Raw genomic sequence first — 26,155 nt, forward strand, 5'->3', positions numbered from 1 at the left:
CCTACGTACATGATTGTATGCATGCCAATGCTGAACTTTTTTTACATTTTTTCCTACATACATGATTGTATGCATGCCAATGCCGAACTTTTTTTTGCAGTTTTTTTCCTACGTACATGATTGTATGCATGCCAATGCTGAACTTTTTTTTACAGTTATTTTCCTACATACATGATTATGATTGTATGATTGTATGCATGCCAATGCTGAAATTTTTTTACAGTTTTATCCGCCGATAACTTTTATTCAATTTTTCTACAGACAACAGGTACGCGGTTTACCCGTTCAATTGTTCTGTATTTCGGCAAACAATGGCCCTGATCTGTACATAAGGGAGTCGTACAAGCCCGGGTTTGTGTGACTCCACGTCGCAGATCTACTCGCACAATCAGTACTGTACATGTATATGAACTGTTCGAAAGAAAAAAATTGCCTTTGGCTCGATTTTGGTGCGAGAGGGCCCGGGATCTCTATTTTTTTTGTTCTCGCCTATGTGATTCAATAAAGTAGTGGCCATTCATTATCAAACCTGACACAAACACACACACACACACACACACACACACACACACACACACACACACACACACAAATGCACACACACACACACACACACACACACACACACACACAAATGCACACACACACGAATGCACACACACACGTACGCATGCACGAACGCACACACAGACTAGAGTGCTTTGCAGTACAAAAAGTCCACTGCAAACGCCAACTTCACAGCAAATGCCCACCCTAGCGGGTCCATGCTATTTTCGTCCTTTTCACGACAATAAAGTTGTACGAAACAGTCATGAATGGTTGAATGCGTACGAGAACGACTGTAATGCCTACAAACTGTCTTACCAGGAGGCTTTGCAAAAGGGATTGTCATTATCTTGCATCAAAGAAAACTTCTGTCGAGATTGTTTTTGGAGTTGAGAAATGAAGATCGCCAAAGATTTCCTTTCATTCGATAAATGAGACATCTTTGTAGCAGTTCTCTGTTCATGTGGTAATGCCATAGAAACTATCAGTCGGGTTTTCAAATCATTTAATTTCTGCAGTATCACGATGTCGCGCTGTCAGAACGCAAAGGTGATTCACCGCAGGTAGGATTGTTCTGACAAAGCATCACTCAACGACTTGACCGGTCGCAGTATTGCAATTGCGAGAAGAACAGGGAGGATGCCACAGAAGCTAGACAACAGTCTAACACCAAGGCGAAGCCAAGGTTTTATAACTGGTATGTAATTGCAATTAATCCTGAGGCTACTGCATTTAATAATTATTATACATATGTAGACCTGCACTTTCGCTAAAAATAGGTATTTTATGAACAGTATTTATTGCCTCAAAAGCCAATAAATACTGTTCATATAGTACCACTATAAAAGGCCAATAAATACTGTTTATAAAATACTCATTTCTAGGGAAAAGTGCAGTGCTGAATAGAAAACGGTGTAGTGGTATTTATTGAGTCAAAGCAAATTGATTTGAATTTGATACTGTTGATGGTGTGGTCACTAATAAGTGTGGGTATTTATCAAAGGTCAATGCACACACAACGTCATGCGAAATAGCACGTCTTAGTATATTTGAGATCAGCGGGAAGAAGATGACGACGCCCACTAATTTAGTATCTGTGCACACGAATCTGCTGTGTGTGTGACTCTGTGTGTCAGCTATGATATCATCTTCTGTGGTTCCATGCCTAGCATGTACGTCTGAACCATCCTGCAAAGTTTGAATGACGTAGGTTGAGCGATCGCTCCGCGAAATATACTTTTTGAAATTCTCTTCATAGTATATCTTCCACCATTGAAATTTCGAATTTCTTCAAAAAAAGTGCTGAGAGGGGTGGCTTGCAACCTCGATATGGCTTGTTCCAGGCATGCTTTGGAGCCATCTTCTGTTGAAGTAGTGGCGGGGATCTGCCCTGCAACTGCTACAACAAAAAATGATTCGATCTGAGAAAGGGTGAGACCGCGAATCTCGGTTGAATATTGAGTATTTCAATCCTTTTCACGACAAAGATGGAGTTCTTTTTGGAGATGGACGTCGCGGCAAAGGACATGGTGTCCGACTTCTGGCGTCTGGTGAAGCCAGGGATCGTTTGTCCAGTCAGGTCGCAGCCTAACCGTCGGTAAGCTTGTGTTTGGATCCCGTTCTGCTCGATGTGGTAGATCACAAACAATTTGATATCGCACAAATTGATCTCAGCATCGTGCGTACGGTATTTTATGTTCAGAAAATCCCAAAGTGTCTCTGTGTGGCCGTCCTATGCCACGAGAAACTCCAATCAGGCTCCTATGTCCTCTGCCTTCATGATTGAATGTCCACTTCGTTTGAACAACGAACACATCAATCGAGAAGGGCTTTGCAATGAAAAATACAGCTATACTGGAGCTGAAAAAGAGAAAGAAAAAAACGTGCTCAGGATGAGACTCGAGTACACCCATACTCTCCCAGCAGGTGAAACGCAAATTTTTGTGAAAAATGCGTGTCGCCGACTGACCAGTAATTCCGCCCGACGACAGAGGCGAAAGGCTGTGCACCTGTAGCTTTAAGTTTCACACATTTCAGCGATCATCCGACAGCAGCATCTACCCAACCACTGTCATACTCTATTTCACTATATCAATAAATGAATGAGTCACATGTACTCGCGTGTCCCTCGTATCATCTTCACAAGCCTGGTGAACACAATCGGATGACATCACTTCCATTCAGTACAGCACATTGCATAGTCAGTACCCTGTGGACACTGTTGTACTGGGATGTAACCGGGTTAGAGTACAACCTTACTTTTAATAATTTTCAACAATTTTCATGCATCGCTGAGACGCCGACGGTGCTTCACTGCATGCTTGTACAGTACTGGCTAAAGAAATCCAATGAAATCCAACCAAATCCAATGAAATCCAACGAAATCCAATGAAATCCAATGAAATCCAATGAAATCCAATGAATTCCAATGAAATCCAATGAAATCCAACGAAATCCAACCTCATGAATAAAATAGCGCCGGGCGCTACGCAGACCTATCACTACACATACTGGTCTGTGCACTGGAATGCGGCGCTACTTTATTTATTCATGAAGTTTGATTTCTCTGCCCACCACTGCACCACTGCCCACCACTGCACCACTGCCCACCACTGCACCACTGCACCATTGCACCACTGCCCACCACTGCACTTCTACATGTATGCGTACTGGTACACTACACGTAGTACATGTACACACATTGTACATATCCCCTCATGTTGTTCTTGTTGTTGTTGTTGTTCATGTTGTTCTTGTTGTTGTTGTTCATGTTGTTGTTGTTGTTGTTGTTGTCGTTGTTGTTGATTTTTATTTTACTTTGCAAGGCAACATCCTCTCCCTACAATCACAACCATGTACCATGTACCATGTATACGCCCGTCACAAGAGAACCAAGCAAATGTGCACATGCACTGGATGTGCACCCAAATATGTGTACATACGTGGACACAAACAGACGCGCGCGCGAACCCACGCACACACACACACACACACACACACACACACACACACACACACACACACACACACACACACACATACACACCATGACTTTGTACATACATGTACATGTATGTACGTATGTACATGTATGTGTACACGCCCGTCGCAATAGAGTCATGCAGATCTGCAAATGCACTGGTTGTGCACACACACACACACACATGTTCTTTTATCGCAACTATACTGCACCAAATCTGAATAAAACCGATCAAGTCTAGCACCAGATAACTGTCTAATCCACACGACTGACGAAGCCATGTGAATCGACCCCCAATGTACACCTGGTCTACACCACATGGAGCACATCGGAATAGGACGGCCAGGATAGTTACATGTTACTATGCACACCCTACACTTGCTGGGGTAGCCAGTATACAGCACACTGCTTTGATAGAGGCAGAGACTAGACGCACTGGTAGTTCGAAGTGAAATTGTACACACACACGCGCGCGCGCGCGCACACACACACACACACACACACAGTGATGGAGGAACCGATCCGGACGGTCAGCCCATGATTGGATCAAGTGTTCGGTTGCCAATGTGTGTTTACAACCGAGGACGTCATGTATAGACGCTGTCGTATTATACACAAGATACCACACACACACGCGCACACACACACACACACACACACACACACACACACACACACACACACACACACACACACACACACACACCATGTACACACACACACACACACACACACACACACACACACACACACACACAGAAACACAGCGGCAAAGTACTCACCACCAATGGCACCATACGTAGCGTGGACTCTCACTCAGCAAGCACCGCTACCATCTCCACTTAGCAAACTGCAAGACTTTCCACCTCTAGGCCAAAGAATAACTCAGTCGATAACACAATTTTCGCTGTAAGAAATTTCTTTCACTGACACAGCCAGTTGATCTAGAAAAGACAAAGGGCTGGACTCCAGCCAGTAGATCTTTATACTAGTCCACTATCTAGCCATGTCTACTGTCTGTCCACAGTGGCTCAACCGTCAGGTGAATGATCTGTGCCGTTCTCAGACTCGCTGACTATTATCATTGGCTTGTCCGCAAAGCGCTGCACGGACTGCCTGTCCGTAGATCCAAGCCAAGGACTGTACGCGGTGCGCGCGCCTCTCCGTGGTGTTCCGACCTCTCCGCTCCAGTCAGTGATGTGCTCTTGGCGCCGGGGGCCGCACTCCCGTCGTAAACCTGACTATCGCACAAGGACGACGTGGTCGTTGGTTGACCATGTTGACAGCCCTTTGACATTTTTGTCAACTCACTACTGCACTGTCTTGTAGGATACGAACATCTGTTAAGGTAGTAAGTCGCAGTCAAGCCGGTTTCTTGGATATTGCGCTTGACTCAGAGGCTGGAGAATCGGACGGGTCGATAGATGTCAGGCGTCAAAAACTGGTATTTTGACGACTCCCTGGTCGATGCGCAGAGCTACAACAATACATCATTGTAGCTGCTAAAATGACGTCGGATCGCGCGCGTGAAGTACATGCGTGAAGTACAATGTAGATCTACATGACTTTGCGCCGTGCGTGCAATGATGCAGCCTTGCGAATCCTGGGGTTTTCACTCACCCAGGCCGCAAAGCTGACTCACTCGATCGGGTGGTCGCCGGCTGGACCTAGCTAGCATGGGCACCGGGACCAAGTAGATGCTGGATGTGTGCACGCAGACTACCTGGTACTGTGATACATGGTAGTCGACTTGGAGTGCGAGATGTTGCACGTGATTAACCTACACCGTTTGACGTTTGTGTGCATGATCTCTATGTTCTCCATTGCCAGCATTGGCATGCATTGCTGCTTGCGAAATTCCTACTACTACTACAGTCCATTCCGTATAAGTGTGCACTGTTATTACATGCTCCCATCATACGACTGTGTACAAATACAAGGCAATGTTTTTCTGAGTCAATGCACGCTTGCTTGCTGCTCTTTTAAAAGAAACCGGATCAAAATCTGTCCAAATTTGAGAGAGAAAATGGAAAATTGATTTTTTTTGCTCGCTTTGCTGCCTGATTTCCGTGCATTTTCTTGCGCCGCTGCTTTGTCTTTGAAGAAGTCATGAACCTTATTGATCATCTCAACGCATCCACGTGGGATATTCCCATGTCAGGCTGGCGCTGGCCTACATGTAGAATCCATGGGGCATACACAATGGCCCTTTGACTGGATGGAAAAGAGTGCACACTTAGTATATGGAATGGACGTAGTACTAGCAAGAGTGCACAAGCGTTACGTCAGTACTACGAATGACTATACTAAGTAGACGGGCTTTTTTTAAGTTTTACGGACCTTTTCAGTTTTTACCCGATCTCCTTTGGCTTTGGTGCGTCCATAATATTATGGCCATGGAGATATGAAGCCGAGGCCTCTGATCTGGCCCCACCGCCACACTCCATTATTCGCCCGCCCCGGGTGTCTGGAGATATGTGGATTTTGCAGGAAAAAACCTTTTTAGTGCGGTCGAAAAGCAGCAGAAAAGCAACCAACAGAAAATAACGGAATCATAGCAAACAAAACAAGATCATCGGATAATAAAAGTGTGGCTAGACACGGCTACTCCGAAAGAGTCTCAGTCACGCAACTGACAGTCATTGACTGCCAGCACAACAGGAGTGGCAGCATCCAAACGACTGCTGTAGGGAGAAGCACGGTGACCACGGAGGCTCATGTTGCAGGATCGAACCAAAGCAAAGGAGACAAGAGAGCGGATCCAGGACATGACGGAGGAGTAGGGTTCATGCCGCTTCTCCGAAACCATATGGCCAAGACGCTTCAGGAAAGCGTGGGCTACCTTGCCGCACCCACCAGATGCACTGAATACCAGTGGGAGAAAGGAAGCATGCTCCACCTCCCTGACGCGTTCTTCGTAGGCCCTTCTCTTCTGCTGTTCGTGCTTGGCATAGGTGGACGCGGGAGTTGTGGAAGTGTTCGAGCGCGCATGAGGGTTGAAAACCCGAACATCACAGAACGTGCGCTCAAAACGACTTCCCCAGACACCAGATGCCGCCACATCAAGACGAGCACCATCTTCCAAGATGGCAGAACGATACCGGAGCCTTTCACCCCCCAGGGGCTGCAGAGGAGGTTCTATCTTCACATCCGTTGCCGCTTCACGCAGTAGGTCGGCTGTCAGGTCGCGGATCGTGTTATGGCGGAGAGCCGGGTACCCACCAGTTGGGCACGAAAGAGCATGGCTGGTGTTGAACGCCTTGCCACACACTTGGTGGAACCAAGAGTACATAACCCCCCATGTACTCTTGGTGGAACACAGCGGCTGCCATCAGCACGTCTATGTTGTACTGTGGTCACGACAGCAAAGTTTACAAACCATCGAATGGAGAGGGATTCTCCATTGAATGGCAATCACCGAGGACAAGGCATGTATAGATATCAGCATCAGACGATTGTCGCTTGGGCAGTGGTTTCGGGTGCACACTCAATTGATGCACGGGTTTTTAACTCTCATGCTGCCTCGAATCCGACAGTCCGCACTCTACGACTAGTGTACTAGCCACTGTCTTTTTTTCTATTTTCTTTTACTATTAACACAGCCCTACTGGAAAACAGGTGGAGAACAAAAAGAAACGAGGAAAAGGACTAAACAAAGGGGATTTAGGGACGACTAACACCGATATAAACAGGAAGAACGAAGGAATTACGGAGCGCGAGTTGAGAATGTCGAACATGTGGCGTTTGCCCAGGTACTTCTGACTTGGTCAGTTGGCTTTCGGTAGGGGTAAGCGGAATATGCTGGAATAGTTTTTGGCATAATCAGGACCTTTTTGAGAAGGAGCATAAAATGGCATCCGAAAAACAAAGGCAGACGCCCAACGAGGCTGTTATACACATCTTCTATTGAAGGCATAATTGAATGCATAGTTGTTGGCATAATCAGGTAATTTTTGAGACGGAGCATCATGAATGGCATCGGAAAAACAAGGGCAGTGAGGCTTTATAATTATACACACTTGCTATTGAAGGACCATACATGGCACTTATTGGCGATTTGGAATACTATTTTAGCAGCCACTATAGGACATCTCCCAAAAGTTCAGCGTTTGCTTCTAAATTTGGCATTCCTCTTGCATAATATTATTGTCTTGTACTTCCACAAATCTCCCAGTCCACATCATTACAATGGTCTGAGTCCTTTTTTCATGACGATTATCTATTCTTTTGGTCTTTTTGGTGTGAAGCATACAAAGGCTTAATTGGCTGTTTTCTCGAGCATCCTGCGAGCATCCGCTAGAGCATAATCTGGTCATTTCCCGAGCATAATCCGCTTACTCCTAGTTTTCGGCCTTCAGCGTGGCCAGTATTTTACATCCATGGCATACAGTTGCTACGATAACAACAAGTCTGAAAACACCAGTACAGGATTGCAGTCTCTGGACATCTACATCTGGCTGTTTCCACCTTGTTAGGTCACGTGGTCATATCAGCAAAGTTCAGAGTAACTGGCTGGACCATTACAGGTTATCATACGTGTACGAGTAGGCGATTGCTACATGATATCAACAATCTGAAAGCACCAGTACATGATATCAACAATCTGAAAGCACCAGTACATGATATCAACAATCTGAAAGCACCAGTACATGATATCAACAATCTGAAAGCACCAGTACATGATATCAACAATCTGAAAGCACCAGTACATGATATCAACAATCTGAAAGCACCAGTACATGATATCAACAATCTGAAAGCACCAGTACATGATATCAACAATCTGAAAGCACCAGTACATGATATCAACAATCTGAAAGCACCAGTACATGATATCAACAATCTGAAAGCACCAGTACATGATATCAACAATCTGAAAGCACCAGTACATGATATCAACAATCTGAAAGCACCAGTACATGATATCAACAATCTGAAAGCACCAGTACATGATATCAACAATCTGAAAGCACCAGTACATGATATCAACAATCTGAAAGCACCAGTACATGATAGCAACAATCTGAAAGCACCAGTACATGATATACTCGTTTGGTCATTTACCTTGACTCACCTTTTAATTCCTTCATAGCTCTCTGTCGTTATCTCCATCATTATTATGGTGTGCCAAATACTCCTCTACTTCTACCTACACCGTATCTCACTTCTTAGAATAATGGACACGTGGAATTTACTCCGCATGACGACGCCATTGGACATTGATACCATACGCACAGTGACAGGCAAGGCAACAGACAGCAAAGACGTTCCTCTGCTCCTCTGTGGTTCATGAAACCAATACCAGTCTCGTCTTCTAGCTTGTGATATGAGCTAATTCAGGCGTGGTTTTTGTTGTTGTTGCTCGTGGTGGTGGTGGTGTATGTTGTACTTATAGTAGTAAATAAAACAGACATACAGGTACATGTATTGGCTAATAACAATGGATCCACTGCGTGTTAGGTGTGAGCATACCTTCTTACTCCTTACCTACTGTAGGTGATGATGTTAGTGCGAAGATTGCCAAGTCGTTGGTGCTGTGATTGCCAGCACATAGTCACGTGATGGTATTTAGTAGCAGTTGAGGTGTAGGTGCTATAACCAATGACATGCGACATTTTGACATTAAATTTTGTGTTGGACATGAAAGAAAATTATGAAACAGCGCAACGAAGAATAGCAGAAAACAACAATGACGATTGTCTGACCCTGACACACAGAAAGAATGTGAAAAAGGTGCAAGCGTGAAGAAACATAACAAGTGTTTAAAAAATGTAAAAACCAGTAGAGTAAGTTTCGCACGCCAGCGTTAAAACCGGCTATACGGTGTTGTGAAACACAACCAGCTTAGGAAGTTGCGCGTGTATGCCTATTCTAGTAATTATACGAAGAAGACTCTGATTCTCGTAAAGCCTTGCATGGTTGATGAAGCGTCTCGCATTTTCCATGATAGCGGCATACGAAAAGTTACTTGTGCTTTGAAATACTTGGGTTCGCAAATTGGTGAGATTGATGCAATTGCAAGCAGTGTGCGGGAAACAGTTGAAAATGGATTACTAAGTTGCGACGCCTCACTGTCTTTGCGCTTACACAACTGCATGCCGCCTATTCAGCTATCAACCACGGCCTTCGTGGTCGATGGACCTACATGTTGCGCACCGTCCCATTTCCCACTGATTGTTTGACTTCTCTTGACCATTATCATGGCGAATGAATTATTGCCGGCACTCACAGGGAGAGAAATCTTTACTGATGAGGAGCTAGCATTACTGTGCCTGCCCACGCGCCTTGGCGGGCTTGCTATCCCGCATTTCCAGCGGATGGAGGCTTTTGAATTAACCTTGTCTCGGTCCGTTACTGATTTCCAGATGGCTGAGATTGTTAACCAACATGATGCATAGTGGTTACCATGGTTACCTAGATCTTCACGTGCCATGATCGAGCCTGCGTTGCGAGCAAAGTCCGCTGTTGGTCGAGAGCGACGCCTGGAGGAAGTGTAGGTAGGTAGGTACGTTTTTATTTGAATTCGCAGAACCAAACGGGCGGTGTCGCCCAATTACATGGAAGCGAATTGATACAATAATATTATTGTAGGAAATAACCTAACATGATAGCAGGGTGTAGTACAAAGCAAAGAACGCTCAGTCAATGAGTAACATTTACGTTAGAATACAACACGGGGAGGCGGTAAACAGCACACGACTGGTACTGTGGAGTACCGCAAACGTTCAAATGTTCCTGTAGTGTTCAGTAGTGGGTGCTACTGCTAGCAAGACAGAACGGGAGGCAGGCTTGTTTGAACTGGTGGTACTACTGGGTAATACCACGCACGTCGGATGGCAGGGTGTTCCCTATAATGGACCCGCGAGCGGTTGGACGGTCGTAGCCGTCTTTCGAGGCATATTTGGGCACTCGAAGGCCCAAGCTGCTTTGCCCGCGTGTTATGCGAGAACTGGGACGCTCCAGGAGCTGAAGGGCTTGCAGTGCACTGCTTGCCCGACCACTCCAGCAACACCAGATTATAGAGAGAGGTCTTTTGCTGTTGTGGAGCTCTTCGATGCCATACAGCTGCAGACGAGCAAGCAGAGGTTGGGCGCTTGTGCGAGGTGGCAGGCCGAATACGGCGCATGCCGCACGGTTTTGCTGGACCTGAAGGCAACCAGAGAACGCCACAGACCCGTAGAGCAAACCTGGCATCACAACGGATTTCTTGTACTGTTCTCTGGACCTTCTTGTAAGGCAGCGGCGGGCTCTCCAGAGTGCCTTATGCGAGACCTTCTTTACAGCATTGGTAACGGGTTTTTTTTTGGTTTTTTACAGAATGCACCTCCTACTGATAGACCATAACAAAGAGAAGAGAAGAAGAAGACAAAAGAAAATAATGATCGAGACAACAAAGGAGAAAGACAGACAATGTACTAGTTGGGGCTCTCAGGGAGCCTGTGCCGGTGAGGCGGGACTAGCAACGCCGACCTAGGGTCTCGGCGTTAGCGCTATCCAGCGCACCATGGACAGGACTACGAAACACACATGTAAATAGATAGGTGAGGGGGAGGGAGCTGATTGTGGGTATATGGGGTGTTACAGCGAGTCTGTAGCCCAATACCAGCGGCTTTGTTGTAGGTGCTGATGCACCTTGCCCTTGAACGACTGGAGGGACGTCGGGCGTGGCGGAGACTGCAGCACAGTTGGGGGCAAGTTGTTCCACTCGTCAATGATGCTGTAGGGAAGCAGCGTCGCCCGTAATCAGGAGAGGACGCTGGGAGGACGTTCTGTAGCTGAGACTCGTGGCGCACCGAGTGGTCGGACCGAGTTCAAGGACATGTTGGTGGAGGATGCTGTGGGGAGACCAGCGACGTTAGTTGCGGTGGCCCTGCCAGACACATCAGTTAATACATATGCATGTAGGTGAGGGCGGCGACCAATCTCCTTGCTGCCAAATTCTGGAGGAGTACATCAGGGCCAAGAAAGTGGAGGGCGCGTCTCTGCACTCGATCGAGAAGGCGCAGATGGCTTGAAGCTGCTCCCATCCATACCAATGGCGCATACTCTAGGACTGGCCTCACAAAACCTCTGTAGACGGTTCGTTTACCAGCACCATCGAGTAAGCGAGCAGCTTTGCGCAGGAAGCCCAGACGAGAATTCGCCTTGAGTGCTGTGTTGTGGAGGTGGGTCTTGAAGGAGAGGCCCGAGTCAAATGTGATGCCGAGGAGTTTTACCTCCGATAGCTCAGACACAGTGTGATCTCCAAACGTGAGGTCCATGATAGGCCACCTGTGCCGCTAATGGGCTATCGTCATGAGCTGTGACTTTGTGGGCTCAAACCTGATCCGCCACTTCTTGCCCCAGTCATGGAGCGCATCCAGGGTGGCTTGTAAGCTTTTCTTACTGTTTGGGAGCAGTTCCGGTGATCCAATACAGGTGTAGACCGTTGTATCATCGTCGAAGGTGGCCAGTGAACATCCCGGAGGTAGGCACTGCTCCGCATCGTTTACATAGATGAGGAACAGAGTTGGCCCCAGTATGCTCCCCTGGGGTACTCCCGACTCTATGGGTAGGGCGACGAACTCTGGCCATTCACAACAGCCTGTAGGTTCCTGAGGGACAAAATTAATCTGTCCGCCAGATCAGGGTTCTGCCACGGACGCCGAGTGTCTACAGCTAGTAGGTGACTCCGATGTGTGATACCTTGTCGAAGGCGCCTGCGATATCTACGGCAAGAACCATCGAGCATCCTCCACTTCCAGTGGTGAGAGTCCACTCATACACCTGTTCGTCAAATCGAACGTGCTCGCCTATCGTGATGCTCAGGTACTTCGCATGGGGAACTACTGGCAGCGAGTTTCCACGGCATTTGAAAGTAATGTCTTGGCCCGAAATTCGCAGGACATGGCTTTTGCTAGTGTTCAGGATTAGATTCCGTTCCTGGAGGCGGTTAGGTATCTCGTTTGTAGACTTTGTGAGAAATCGCGATACTTCAAGGCAATCAGACTGGCTAAACGTGAGAGCAATATCGTCAGCAAACTGCACTGAGAGGGACGGGCTGGCAATGGGGGGGAAATGCCTGGTGTAGATGTTGAAAAGCACGGGTCCGAGAACGGGACCCTGCGCCGGCTGCGGGACGCCACATGAGCATGTGCCACTGACACCAATGGATCCAGCGATTTGTACTTGTTGGTTGCGTCCTTCGAGGTAGTCAGCAAACCATTGGAGTGCAGTGCCGTGAAGGCCAACTTCGAAAAGATCGCGTACAAAAATGTTACGCTTGACTTTGTCGAAAGCCTTCGACATAGTGAATAGGTACAATGAAATTCGCCACTCAGCTTCATCTGTCGTTGTTCGGAGGCTAAAGCAGTTCTCAAAGAATGGAGCGGCAACATGGCTGAAAGCGTTTCCACTTGATGAACATGGCTATCATCTGTCAAAGGGTGACTTTCGAGATGCGCTAGCCGGCCCTACGTTATGAGTGGCCTTTGAAGGATGTGTAAGCCACATCATGTGACATGTATTTGTGGAGAGACCTTCTCGGTAACTCATGCCTGTCTTGTCCAACAGGAGGCTTCCTCACAATCCGCCATAACGAGGTGAGGGATTTGGTAGCCGACCTGCTCACAGAGGTGTGCAAGAGTGTACTGGTTGAGCATCCGTTTGCTCCGGTCACTAGTGAAGTGTTCCGAGCAGCCAGCACGAATGTTGCGGATTACGCAAGAGCGGATATAAAGGTGCCAGGTTTCTGGACCAGGGCCCAGGACGCATTTGTGGATGTTAGAGTTTTTCATCCGGACGCTGCGTCATTATGCAAAGAAGCCAGTTGATGCCCTTCTCCTCGAACACGAGCGGAGAAAGAAGTTGGAGTACGCTGAGCGTATCATACGTATCCATTATGGGACCTTCACTCCCCTCATCTTCTCCACGACCGGATGTATGTCGCCAGAAACCAACAGATTTCTCAAGCGTTTGGGCGATATGCTGGCTAGCAACGACAACAAGACCTATGGAGAAAATATGTGCTATATCCGGACTCAGTTTGCATTCACTTTGCTAAGAATGTGCATCCGCTGCTCCCGCTTGGCAAACCATCGTCCAGTCAATGCTCTCCGAGAGTTGACTGTTGTGGAGGGGAATACATTGTTTGTGAGGTGTTGTTTGTCTTAGTTCTTATATTTTTCAAATTGTATTTTTAAACTGTATTATGTGCTGCTGTAGTTTTGGAGCGGTACTAGATCACTCACATAGTGATAATCACACATTTTGTTTTATTTTGGGTTACAGAACAGAACGGGTTACACAACAGAACAACAAGCACAAACAAGGCTTGTTCGCTGCTACTTCAAGTTTCATGCTCATCCAATCATCATGCCTGATCATTGCGCGAGCATGAAACTTGAAGTAGCAGTAAAAAAGCCTTGATTGTCCTTGTTGTTCTGTTGTGTATTACGCTCTGCCTTGGTGGTGTTGAGCACTGTCACGTGTCAGCACTCTGGGTACATCCTTTGGTGAACAGAACGGGTTACATACTTTTCCTTTTCTGGTTTTCTGGGTTTACATTTTGTATTTCATTTTCATCCATTTTGTTTCTTTCGCCGGTAAAAGAGGCTTGAGTAGCAGCTTGTTCCAGTCCACCACCATACCTGTGTTACCATGGTTACAGTCCACCACCATGCCTGTGTTACCAGAGTGACAGTCCACCAACATGCCTGTGTTACCATTGTGACAGGCCGCCACCATGCCTGTGTTACCATGGTGACAGGCCACCACCATTAGGGTCCAGCGGATAATGCCAGCATTATATTCGGCATTATAAGACTATCCGAGCATTCGAGCAATATGGAGCATTAGGAAGGAACAATACGAGCATTATGTGAGGTTTGAGCGGCATAACGAGTTTTATAGTGGATAATGTCAGGAAATCTCATGGTTTTTGGCAACACTCGGCTAAAGCCATGACTGCATGAGGTGCAACGCCATATATTGTACCGGCACATGACTTTGTGAGTGTAGATACCGTCACACGTAACACCTTTAGCGCTACATTTACCTGACTACATGCAGTAATGACATGTCATCGCTACATAAAGTCTTTATGTAGCAATGTCAGGTAAATGTACATGTGATGTAGCATGCCCAACGTTGCAACGGAGGCTGTTTATGCTTCGAAGTGCACAAAATCCGTAACTATGATTTACGAGGATTTTTTTAGAAATCATGGAGAGAGGAGACTACGTAGATCTACGCGAAGTGAATATCAAACAGAGGAAGAGGAATTTCCTGTTCATAAAAAAAAAGTGTTATGCCATAGGCTCTGGCCATAGCATGTCTAGCGATACTGAAGTAAACACTAATCCACTTTTGGACCTGCATGAAGGAGCAGGTATAAATGAATAGAGCTTTCTCCAAAATTGATACCTGCCTTTGCCGAGTCCAGCTCAGCAGGCTCGAAAAGAACTAGAATTTCTCATGGACGCAGCACGAAGTCGATTTGAGTGCTCAGCAGCGCATGGTTTACTTTCCTGGTGAAGCACGTACAGTTCGTCGTGGATGATTGAAATGCAAGGCCTATAGTCAAGTGCTATCAGAAAAGAAGAGTAGTGTGGTCAACCACTTGTCTCCACGAAACCTCAGGAGAAGAAGACAGCGCGAGCAGAGGGTGTAGAGCGGCGAAATAAATTCTGTGTTAAGGATTTCCGCAAATGGGAGGGATCTCGATCTGAGATCGTCTCTCAGGAACTTGCCTCGCGTAAGTTGTTTCAGATGAAGACATTTTTCACAGAGTGGAAGCAGTGACAGCTTGTCTGCAGGCAGGCATATCACTTCCCATGATAAGCTTCCAGCATCCAATTGATCACCAGCAATAATGGTCTCACATCCCACTTCATGGATAAGCAAGGGAAAAGATTTGATACACCCACTGTTCAGCCACAGCCCTGCATCAAAGTTGCAATGGAGAGCAGCCAATGGAGACGAAATCATGTCTTATAGTGCTAAGAAGTGGTGGAGCTCGTGAGAGATAGTGCAGCAGCTTCAGTGGCAGGTTGACTATATGCATCATTTCCTGGAAGTTTGACAATGTCCAGCCTTTCTTCCATCCTTGTTCCAAACCAAGAGCATTATAGCCCTTGTTGGAGCATTATAATCAGCATTATCAGGTAGTTTTTGGAGCATTATGATTAGCATTATACGAACATTTCCGGAGCATTATCCGCTGGACCCTAACCACCATGCCTGTGCTACCAGAGTGACAGGCCACCACCATGCCTGTGATACCATGGTGACAGGCCATCACCATGCCTGTGTTACCAGGGTGACAGGACACCACCATGGCTGTGTTACCAGGGTGACAGGCCATCACCATGCCTGTGATACCAGGGTGGCAGATGCAACGCCTAACGGCGAGGGTGAGGTGGTAACTCTCACAACCAATGCCCGACAAGGGGCGAACTTCGTTAGCTGCATCCATGTTACCCTCACTCCGAATAGTGAGTACCCAGTTCTGAGCTGACCGTGGGCGTCGGCGCAGTTAATTGCACGTTAAAAAAAAACATTGTAACTCAATTTTTGGTGAAATCCAAAGCCATTCATTATAGAGACCGGCGGATTCTGTTCGACATTTCCGGAGCATTATCCGCTGGACCCTAACCACCATGCCTGTGCTACCAGAGTGACAGGCCACCACCATGCCTGTGTTACCAGGGTGACAGGCCATCACCATGCCTGTGATACCAGGGTGGCAGATGCAACGCCTAACGGCGAGGGTGAGGTGGTAACTCTCACAACCAATGCCCGACAAGGGGCGAACTTCGTTAGCTGCATCCATGTTACCCTCACTCCGAGTAGTGAGTACCCAGTTCTGAGCTGACCGTGGGTGTCGGCGCAGTTAATTGCACGTTAAAAAAAAACATTGTAACTCAATTTTTGGTGAAATCCAAAGCCATTCATTATAGAGACCGGCGGATTCTGTTCGAAAAGGTGGCAGATTCTGCTCGAAAAGCAGTGAAAATGGCAGAACCATACAAACCTTACGGCGGGCAATTCCTCGAATTCTGCTCCATTTTTTTGTCCACATACCAAACATGCATGAAACTTACCAGAAAAAGTACCGAATTCTGCCAGTTTTTCTGCCGGTAGAATCCGCCGGACCCTAATTCATTACGAAAACCCCAAAGTAAAAGGAGCGAGATGCAGCACAACTCACTGCGAGGAAACCCGACCCTCCAACCATCGCCAACCCATGTACTATGTAGCATGTGAACTGGACGATGACGAGCCGACCGAGCGTCCGGACAGCGGAACGTAATAGTGCAAAAGACACCGGGCAGCGATAGTGGATCTACCCCATCAACGAGGAATAACTGCCTCAGAAAGGCCATGGATGCCGGCGCGGCTGCTCTATTCACGGAGAGAACACTTAAGTACATGTCACGTGATTATGTACTCTTGCTAATAGTTGTGTGTTGCTCCCTACTTGGGAGCTCACGCTTTTCCTGCCTACTTGAATTCTCACTTGACTGAATCACGACTGCCATCCAAAGCACACGAGAAAACCATCGAACCTTCCACTGGGCAGAGCTGCAAGAACGCATCACTCCCAGTTCCCCCAAAGTATCGCCGAAGTCTCACCAACGTCTTCTTTACTGTAGGATCGAGTACTTTGCTCCTCTTTACTGTATGGCAGAGTGCAGCATGCAGTCCATGCACTGCTTGTCAGCTGTACGACGGCTAAAATAGTGGAAGCCACTGTCTTGTTCTCAGTTTACTGGCACTTGGTTGACATCCCTGGCCACCTATCAGAGCCTAATCATGTACGCAACTACGTGTAGGTTCCGGTGCGACTCCCTGGATGCCACCAGCACAAGGGCAAGGATGACGGATACAAGACAGGCAGGAATACGTTTGACTACCGGGAATGTCCTGTGCAGATTGATTGCAGGCACGATAAGATCTAGCCACGATTACATTGCCATTTCCATTGGTAGCAGACCCACAGGAGAAATTAACCGATGGCAACTGAAATCCGACCCCTGAGCGGTGCGTTGACTTTCTAGCGGCCTCTATTTCGTAGTGTGACAATCCCATGCCGGGTCTTTGCGATGTGAGCGCCCCGCTCAGGGAGTCGGATTTCAGTTGCAAGCACTGTATGTTGATGGTCGATCCAGGATTTCAGTTGTCAGCATTGTACTATGTCGGTGGTAGATCCAGGATTTCAGTTGTCAGTATTGTACTATGTTGATGGTAGATCCAGGATTTCAGTTGTCAGTATTGTACTATGTTGGTGGTAGATCCAGGATTTCAGTTGTCAGCATTGTACTATGTTGGTGGTAGATCCAGGATTTCAGTTGTCAGTATTGTACTATGTTGATGGTAGATCCAGGATTTCAGTTGTCAGTATTGTACTATGTTGATGGTAGATCCAGGATTTCAGTTGTCAGTATTGTACTATGTTGATGGTAGATCCAGGATTTCAGTTGTCAGTATTGCAAGTATGTTGGTGGTAGATCCAGGATTTCAGTTGTCAGTATTGTACTATGTTGATGGTAGATCCAGGATTTCAGTTGTCAGCAGCATTGTACTATGTTGATGGTAGATCCAGGACAGGTACATGGCATTGTAGATCTACGATGTACACCGGGTGTGGACAGGCAATGGAACATGGCCACTGGATCTACGTGCCTTTTTCTTGTCACGAGCACAGTTTGTGACCCTGCTCCGACCTACAACTTACAAGTACAACTGGCGTGTTCCACGTTCAGTTGGGTATCCAATGGCAATGTGGATGTCTGAGAACCGCGACTAGCCTCACCTGCTCTCTCATTCTCCAGCATCCATAAGTCACCAATCTCCAAGTCATTTATTTTGAGAAGATAGCTATGCCTTCGCGTTGATTGTCGATTTGCAGGTGCGTGGCCTGTTGAAGCGTCAGTGTGTCAATCCATCCGGGAGGAGAGCCTTGCGAAGTGGCAGTGTGCCTGCGGCTGTGGCCACTCCGGCATTCCTCTTGTTTTAGCATATTGTGCAGATACGGATAAACATCGGATCTAGAAATCCTGCCTACTGGGCTAGCGCTGGCGCCAGCGCAGCATCGCCTTGCGACAACCTTCGGCGCGAAACGGTGGGACACTTTTTTACAGATTTCACATTGCTAGAGGTTGTGAAGGTCGCCTTGTGCCTTGGTGATTATCGCAAATACAGAATTGTGTAAGGACGTAAGACACTTTGTTTATGTGTGTGCGCGTGTGTACTACACAATGGAAATTTCGCATGCTCTCAATGACTGCGGAATACAGAGGCCACAGAATGGCATATTCACAGACTGAGAGCCACTTGCCACTTCCTATGGATCCTAACTGGTGGGCCGGAGTGGCATAAGACAGCGTTGTTGTAGCATTCCCTGTTACAGCCATTCCTAGCAAACAATACGACTCTCTCTCTCTTTCTTTCTTTCTCTCTCTCCCTCTCTCTCTATCTCTCTCTCTATCTCTCTCTCTCTCAGGCTCTCTCTCTCTATTTCTCTCTATCTATCTATCTCTCTCTCTCTCTCTCTCTCTCTCTCTCTCTCTCTCTCTCTCTCTCTCTCTCTCTCTCTCTCTCTCTCTCTCTCTCTCTCTCTCTCTCTCTCTCTCTCTCTCTCTCTCTCTCTCTCTCTCTCTCTCTAAATCTAAATCTAAATCTAGACTGACACCTTGCTTGTTAAATCATGCACCTGCTTTCAGGCGTAAAACCCTGCTGTAGAGGTCTCAGTCCTCATTTGTTAGACTTACCTGTCTTATAGGTGTAACTTACTCTCTCTCTCTCTCTCTCCCCTCTCTCTCTCTCTCCCCCCCCCCATCTCTCTCTCTCTCTCTCTATCTCTCTCTCTCTCTCTCTCTCTCTCGCTCTCTCTCTCTCTCTCTCTCTCTCTCTCTCTCTCTCTTCTCCTCACTCTGATTGTTTCACTTCAGGAAACGGACAATGTATGATGCTAGTAAATCAAGGAGTCACTGGTACCTCAGTGAACAGCGGCGATCCCTGCACGTGCAAATCGCTCTCCTAGTATTACACGTAGTATCCAGCGCTGCCGTTGCACCTTTGCAGGATCTATTACAGCTATGGCCAACAGCAGCAGCAGCAACAGCAGTAGCAGCAGCAGCAACCGCAGCAGCAGCGACAGCAGCAACAGCAGCAGCGACAGTAGCAGCAACAGCAGTTGCCAAATCAACACCTACGCATACTCTGGTATGGGCAGCAGTCATAGTGGCAATTCCCATCATCACTTCCACCTCCACTGCTTCTTCTACTTCCACAGGTAAAGCACGTGAGCACCTTCAAATCTGCCATATTTGGCTTGAAACGTATAATGGGAATAAATAAGTTTAAAAAGTAAAAAGGACCAAGGAACTACAAGTTACACTATAATGGGAATCGTTATATTACAGAATTAGTGAATCTGTAGTTGCAAAGTACAATAATATTATAGTGGTGGCGGTAGCTATAACAAATATTTAATTCACGGTTCGCGTCAGACTCGGCTAGAGGCCGAATTTTCCGCATCCGTAGGAACGCCACCACCCCTCAAGGATCAAGGCGCAGATGCAGCTCCTAAGTCGGTGGGAGGTGAGTAGATCAGCTCCCCAGCAAGTGTTTAAAAACCGAAAATCCCATTCACTCCATCCATGTTGTCCTCGTGCCAGGCCACGAGTTCCCAATTAACTGTGGGTCGCAGCACGGCTGGAAAAAATACTTCCGCTTCCAAGCAGGACTTGAACCTGGTGCCTTCTGTTATATTTCTCAATCATGGTCTTAGACCATCCCACTATGCCTGCCTGGTCAAGTAGCTCGGTAGCTATAAACAAGAGTACATAATTTTGAGGACGGGACTATTCACAAAGTATGTAATTATGTGCTCTTGCTGCAGAGTATAATTCCTACCTTAATTTTCCCCTTTGCTCACCATCCGAGTTCTTGCAGTCACTTTTCTTCAGATATTTTCCGTTTCAACTCCCTCAAAGCCATGAATATAATGATTCCACTGTAAATAAAGAAATGCAGCTGATTAACCAGAAGTCCACAGTTACTTTGTGATATGTACCAAAGACTGCAAGAAGCGTCCACCCGCACTCGCAAGTAAAAGTCCCGAAAACCACTTTAATTTTTCATGATGGGGAACAGGCCCAAGTTCTCTCCCAGATGAAGTTCCCCGAGATGTATGCTGAGGCGCTCAGAGGTGTTCAGTGGTGCTCGATCAGGCACTGTGAATATCGTTCCTCGCAGAGCCACATCTCATTAAGACTTTACTCGAAGGATTCTCCAGAAGTAAGTGGATACTTGTCAAGGGAGTTTCCTGGAAGGGTATGACATTCAGGTCCTTGCAACGATTTGTTCCGTGAAGACAATTCAATTATTGTCTAGGCTCGAACGTTGGAGTCGGAAGAGAAGGGAGTTTATTCACACTGAAGAGACTATAGTATAGAATGTGCCTTCTGAGTAGCTCTTTCCTAAAGATGCCATAATTTTCGCAACTTATGCTTTTCGCAACCGTGCTAAAACAGGTGCTAGTTGCTGAATTCGCATCCATATTTTCAGAAAAAGCTGAAAAGTTGCTAATGTTGCAACGTAAAATTGGAGAGTTCTTGTGCAAAACCACCCAAAAAAGGAGCCGAAATAGGAGAAATGCAGCGACAGCAAACTCGTACACCCCTTCCTGCTGTGACACCACTTTTTACACAATGCCAGTAGCCTGTTGCATGTATCCTACATCATTCCAGTGCCGCACGGAAAGGGAATGCACATTGTCATAACTACCGTTGATCTACTGTTTCTCTGAAATGAGTCTGAAGGCAGGCGAGAAATGGGCGAGGATGCATTTGTCCGACATGTAGTCCGTGACCTTTTGGCCCCATGCCGGCGCATGCCATGGGACCATGGTTGCGGGAAAGTTGCGAAATAGTTCGCGAAAAAGAAGGAAGTTGCGAAAGTTGCGATTCCTTCCTAAACAACGAAAAGTTGCGAAAAAAGTGGCGAGCATCTTTGGGAAAGGGCAACTAACACTTCTGAGTAAGCCCTCAGACTGTTAAATGCATGTAATGTGTATAGGGCTGCGCTGGACCGTGCGAGTTCTTAGAAAGATAATTCCCCTTTGCTGTACGCCTCTTGTGGTCACCATCATACAGCTCCTCCAGCACCGATTATTTCCGCTGAGGTGCAAGCAACGCAAGTCTCCGTCAACTTCACAGTTGTCACTGGCAGCTTCATGTACATATTTCAGGCAGTCTGCTGCTACTTCACACGAGTCTCAGTGTCCGGCATCGCCAACTCAAGCCTGCCGACGGTCAGGATTTGCAGCGCAACCAGTCCCGTCGTGCTTTCTCCGGTACAAGAAGATGCCACATACGCGCATCCCGCTCTGTACTGTGCCACAGTCAATGCACAGAATGTCGACGGTTACCCGGCGTTCATTGGTAACTTTACCACGTCGGCCGCACGTATGTCTAGACACTGTACAATAGAGAGGTTTACCCTCATTCCCTGTTGACTTTTTTCCTACGTTCCCAGTATATCGGGCGGGGTCCTTTTGGACACCAGGAACGTTTTGGGTGGTTTTCTTGCAAACTCTCCATTTTATGTATTTTGTGTTGCTGTGTTACCTTCCCATAGACCAATGCTTTCCCCAAAACTGCATTTGTTGACAGCTCTGAAGTTTGTCGCGATTATTTGCAAGTTTGCAAGAATACCACCCAAAACGTTGCTAGGGTCCACAAGGCCCCAATATACTGAGAACGTATGAAAAAAGTCAACAGGGAATGAGGGATTATGGCTGTAGAAGAACATTTTCTTGTGGGGCCTCATACTTCAGTGGATGTCATCCATGGATTCGGTGACCATGGAGATACATACCAAAACTGTCGCAATTGTTGCACTTCCCTGTGTTCTATGTTACTGGGGTCCATTTGGACCCCGCCCGCATTTTCCGTAATAAAAGTGAAGTCCCTCATGAAACTCTAACCCAGACTATTAATTTATTTATCTCGGTTATCATGTTGTTGAGGAATACATGAGGTTTCAGGGAGATGTGAGGCGGCAAAGTAAAACTATTTCAGAGATCATACCCCTGGGGTCCGTTGGGACCCCACAACCCGGAATGAGGGTTAAAATAACGTTATTTCCGACGGGACGCGCAATTTCACGTCAAATTTGGCGGAAATTTCCAAATGTCGACGTGAGCTGCAGGTCACTCGCGTTGTTTTTCGATGCGTGAGCCAAATAACGGGAGCTGAACTTTCACGTCACTTCAGAAATAACGTGCATCTTAACCTCCCTATTAGCAAACAGAGTGTATAAAGAGAGAAAGCCGGTTTGTCTGAAGAGTTTCGTGCTATGTTGTCTGTATCACCAGGCATCCTGGTGAAACCCCAAATGACAGGGACACGCATTACAGAGGCTCTGAGAAACTAAAAATCCGCCCAATCATTCGCATGCTTTCTGAAGGCACGCAGCTTTGTGTAAATAGTCACAGTTGGGAATGCGAAACTAGCCTGATACACGAATGGACTTTCCTATGATTAATTCGCAATCTCACCTGGCTCCCCTTATTTTTACGTATCGCCGTAGTTGACAATCACCCAAGCTGTCACAAGTGACATACCGCTGGAAAGGTAATTTCCCCTAGCTTTCCAACAAGCTATCGTTTGTGAAAATCAAAGAAAGAGCAGCTGAGATATGAAGATTTGTACTTTGATCTATGCTCAATGTGTACACAGTGCGCGCTTGGACGAGCATACCCGTCCTTGGGAAATCACCAGGGACGAGTATACTCGACCTTGGGCTTCAAAGGGTTAACCTTAACATTGGCCAGTGTTTCCACCGAGTCTTGAGATGTAATAAATATATAAATTTATAAATAATAAACGCCATACATGTGTACAGTGCAAAATGATCAACTGGACAGTATCTTGGTGAAGATCTGCACTGCAGCCTAACATTGATAAGCCCCATGTTTTGTGCTAGTAAAATGAAACCCTACCTCTGCTCACCTACCATGTACCAATGCTCTTTAAAGCAAGAGCATAAAACCTTCCGGTTCTATGCTCTTGCTTGAATGACCTTATACCTGCCTTGTCCTGTGTCCAGCTCCGAGTGTTGCTCCTGGAGGTGTGACGGCATTGATCAGCAGAACTGTAACCTCGATAGAACTGAAATGGTCTCCTGTGGATTCGTACGACTTGAATGGGAAATTTGTGAAGTACAATGCGAGATGCTGGCTAGGATCAAACCTGACAGCAACCGTGGACACCAACGAGACAAATGTCACGATTTCAGGCCTCGGATTTGCATTCACATTCAATGTATCTGTTGCTGCTGTTTCAACTGGCGTTGTCGGTGTGTATTCCCCCTTTCAACAGGCAACAACAGCTCAAGATTGTAAGGACAAGAACAAGCCATTACGGATATGATACTATTGCCTGGAGATGGGAGTGAGGACGGAAATTAAAGTTCTCATTCCATACTGTGTGAAAATGCCCTGACTCAGGGGAGGGGAGGGACACTCTTGAAGATAGGACCATTCTGAATTTCTCATGCACATTTTACTCTGCAGTCATGTACATGTTGCCTGATACTGCCTGATGTTCCCTGATACCGCATGATTGCCTGATGTTGCCTGATGATTACGCTTGAAAGTATGAATCTCTGAGCAGGGACAAATTAGCCGTGATTGCCCTTGTTGTCCGGCATACTGGACATGTACGGGTATTATTACCATTCTCTTATTCCTCGTCAAACCCTCGGATTCGCCTCTGTCCTTTACTCATTCTGTTTATCATGTGCGAACCTCTTTAATCGGCCAATAACACAAATAATTATTCCATTTGCACAACGGGCGGAAAAATGCACGTGGAAAAATCCACAAGTAATGTTGTTAAGATCGTGAGCCGCATGCATGCATCCTCCTTTTGCTCACCTACCACTAACAGAAGTAGTCACTGGTGAATACTGGAAAAGGAGCATTGCGGCCATTGGTTGCGGATTGCCTGTATGCTTGGCTCTTTTTCTAGGGATAAATTGATATAGATTTTGTGTGCTTTACATTCAGTTGCACCGGCACCGAATATTTCGAAAACGGTTTCAGCAACAAAAGTCACCATCCATTTCACCGTTCATCCCGGAACCTATGTGTTCCTGACATGCTGCTGCTATTTGACAAAACACTCAGTCTCCAATATATCCCAATCCAACTTGCCGGCAGTGAAAGTCTGTAACATCACCAGTCCAATAGTAGTGGCACCGGTCGAGGAGGACTCCTATTACACCCACCCGCATCTCTACTGCGCTGTTGTAAACACGGATAATGTAGATGGACATCCCGATTTCATTGGAAGATTTACCACACCTTCTGCAGGTATGTACGGAATATTATATTCCTAGTACATTTTTCACTAAGAAGGTAGTGGACATCAAGCAACTGCATTATGAAGAAAAAGAGGGTTGTGAACTGACAATCGCTCCAACTGCATTAGTATGAAGAAAAGGCAGAACTACATTTTTGAATTCTTGTGATGGCGAAATTAAGGTTAACGTCTCCACGTGACGGCTGCGTGATAGGGCAAAAAGGTTGAATACAAGTCAAGTTTTTTGTACCTTCCAGGTATGCACCATACTGGCTGATGTCAGTGTCACACTGGTGCATATTCCCCTCCCCCCCCCGCCCCCGCCCCCGCCCACTAGGATGGGGGCGTCAGAACCGGTGTGGCAGTTGGGGCCAAAGCCGCAAAAGTTTTTAAAATCTTGTGAAATTTGAATCAATCAACTACGGGCGTTTGGGCCCGATTTGCGTAAATATTTCCAGGCCACTCTTCATGACCGCACCATTGTGGAATAACTTCCGTCTTCCAACACCCCTGTAGGACAGCCGCTTATCTCAGCTACATGTATAAGCTGAAGTATTGGTTGCATTGTTTGCTGTTTCAGCTCCAAGTGTTGCTCCGGGAAACTTTACACTGGCAGGCATGGTTTCATCATCAATACAACTTGCATGGTCGCCCGTGAATCCGTACGACCTGAATGGCGACTTTGTGAAGTACAATGTCAGGTGCTGGCACGGCGCAACGTTGCTGGCCTCTAAGGATTCCGCTCTGGCGCAGACCACCATCGCGAACTTGAGCTATTCCATGAACTACAGCTTGTCAGTGGCTGCCGTTTCGACGGGTGGCATCGGTGTCTATTCTCCCTTCCTACGGATCACCACATTATCTAATAGTAAGTGTTGAAGGACAATGACAAGTACATGTATCAGCAATACCGGCATGCCAAGGTTTCATTCTTGATGTTCGTTATTAATATTTTATGACCGAAACGTTAAAAATACCTTTTCCGAGATAAACTTGTGAAAAGCAGTGGTTGAGCGTGAGCAAGCGTTGCTCACACCCCACTGTCACCAATCGAGCTGCGTGACACGTCCTGCAGGATTCTAAGTTTCAAATGTGGTCCAGAGAAAATGAACAGAACAATTTGGTACACGTTACAAGCAACCATTCACCAATGGCATGAAGTCATGAGCTGTAAGATTCTGATTAACAAAAGTGTTTACATGTATGTTACAGTATAGTCAATCTGCAGACAGCATGCTGTTTCGGTCTTTGTGAACTCCTCAGCGCAGCATAGAGA

The 26,155-nt window shown here is 46.6% G+C and overlaps 1 protein-coding gene across 1 annotated transcript in view; it reads right to left on the reverse strand.

Moving 5' to 3' along the window:
- Positions 1–4,759, reverse strand: part of LOC135826673 (ankyrin repeat domain-containing protein 50-like) — a 111,551-nt gene extending 106,792 nt beyond the window's left edge. The window contains exon 1 of the mRNA XM_065339274.1: positions 4,309–4,759. The gene's annotated coding sequence lies outside the window, so the exon portion shown is untranslated. The remainder of the gene's footprint in view (positions 1–4,308) is intronic.
- Between the last annotated feature and the right edge of the window lie 21,396 nt (positions 4,760–26,155).

Source organism: Sycon ciliatum, chromosome 10, assembly GCF_964019385.1.
Source record: "Sycon ciliatum chromosome 10, ocSycCili1.1, whole genome shotgun sequence".
In the NCBI taxonomy this organism is placed as follows: domain Eukaryota; kingdom Metazoa; phylum Porifera; class Calcarea; order Leucosolenida; family Sycettidae; genus Sycon; species Sycon ciliatum.